At 43.2% G+C, this 1,766-nt stretch overlaps 1 long non-coding RNA gene across 1 annotated transcript; it reads right to left on the bottom strand.

Moving 5' to 3' along the window:
- Positions 1-518: 518 nt before the first annotated feature.
- On the bottom strand, positions 519-1,757 carry LOC112079605 (uncharacterized). The gene is made up of 2 exons (XR_002895983.2): positions 1,453-1,757; positions 519-1,094 (listed from the first exon to the last, which is right to left on the bottom strand). It is a non-coding gene; the product is annotated as an uncharacterized lncRNA (long non-coding RNA).
- Positions 1,758-1,766: the final 9 nt, after the last annotated feature.

The following is a 1,766-nucleotide window of genomic DNA, read 5'->3' as shown; positions in this document are numbered from 1 at the left end:
TGAACTTGTTGAAACATGATTACCTGCCAAACGCTAATCTCCATTTTCTGTTCATGCGTTCACACCCATTCACTGTGGTGAACGATTGTCCAACTCTCAAATTTACAAGTCCCTCAACTCTCCAATTACACAAAATGACAACTTTTTGACAGCGAATGGTAGCGGAGAGGAATCAACAGGGTTGCTTTAATAGTGACGATGAGTTTTGGCCTGTTCCTAATAAATCATTCCTGATCAGGGTTGTATTCATTAGAGACCAAACGGAAGAAAGCGGACTGAAACGGTAGGATTCCCTGGATTTATAACAAATGCAAAAAATAAATGTTATAATCTTTGCAAAGTCTTTTCCGTTGCGTCCCCTAATGAACATGACCCAGTCATTGCGATTGTATTAATTGCGATTTCATCAATGTATTTCCCCCCCTGCTGGTGTAATAACCTGCATAGGCTACAATTATGTTAACAAACCACCTTCTCTCCTTCAGGGCCCATTGTAAAACAGCAGCAATTTATACAAGTTATGACCCAATGATCTTTATTAAAAGAACCATGAACACTGCATGAGGAAATGCTAGAAAAACAAATAAATAGATGATCCTTAGAGTGTCTATTACAAAGCGTATTATCCAGGGCTCAGACTCCTCCTTTCTAGGAAACTTCTAAATGTAGGGACACAAGGGTCTAGTGTTGACCAGAGCCCTATGGGCCCGGTCAAATGTAGTGCACTACATAGGGACTAAAGGTACCATTAGGGGATGAAATACCCTGTATAGCAGTCCCATATCTGGGACTAGGCTATTTGTGTAGTATTTAGGGGCAATTTACCTACTCCCAGTAGTGCACTGTGTGTGGAATGCACTTGGATGCAGACAATGCAACCTGATGTCTGGTAAGGGGCTATTTCTACCTCCAGTGTCTTGGTTGTTATTCCAGAAGGAGGGAGTCAGGTGTCAGAGGGGATGGAGTCAGAGAGGATCATGGGAGATCCTAGCTGTAGTTCCTGCTGTAGCGATTCCAGGTCAGCCGGAGTCATGCGGTGCACCTCCAGCCAATCAGAGAGCAGGGAGGCTGAGAGGGGGCCTGAGTCATTGTAACTGATGGAGGAGAAAAGAGAGTGAGGGTTTGATAAACGTTCCCCTGCTGGTGCTAATTATGTTTTTGACTGACAGTACGCCAACTACAAATGTATGTATGGTATAACATTTGCATCTACAGTAGTTTCTGGCGTATACTTGTTTAAACTGTGTTTAACATAAGCAAATTAATTATGTTTTCATAGCGCACTGATACACAAATGTGTTAGACTTGTACCTGTAAATACACAGTAAGATCTATACCCTTTTACACTATAGTGCCGACCCGAAACTGTACTATGCTGGCTGATCATTTATTTTCACAGTCTTTCGCAGCACTGTTCCAGGAATGATGGTGTAGGTGTAAAGCTTGACTCACCTGTCTCTGAGGTCTGCGTGCTGGAGGTCAGTGAGAGACTGGTTGAAGAGGTCATCCAGGTCAAAGCCCACTCCGTACCCTGCCCCACTGCCCTTAGGCGTGACAGAGAACACCGGAGGCAGCACATCTTCCACCTGAGAGTGGCAACGAGAAGTTAAAACCTGGCATCACCAACATCTATGTTGTTGATGTAAAGAATATTTGTTGATCTGTGGTGTGTAATGAGGAGCAACCAGATGCTACACTTGACACTTATGAAATTGCTTATTCCAGTTACTAATAAGCATGCACTGTAAAAACTTAAATCCCTGTGG

This window comes from Salvelinus sp. IW2-2015, unplaced genomic scaffold, assembly GCF_002910315.2.
Source record: "Salvelinus sp. IW2-2015 unplaced genomic scaffold, ASM291031v2 Un_scaffold8644, whole genome shotgun sequence".
Taxonomy (NCBI): domain Eukaryota; kingdom Metazoa; phylum Chordata; class Actinopteri; order Salmoniformes; family Salmonidae; genus Salvelinus; species Salvelinus sp. IW2-2015.
The sequence above is the reverse complement of the archived record's forward strand: the minus strand, read 5'-3'. Positions and strand labels throughout refer to the sequence as shown.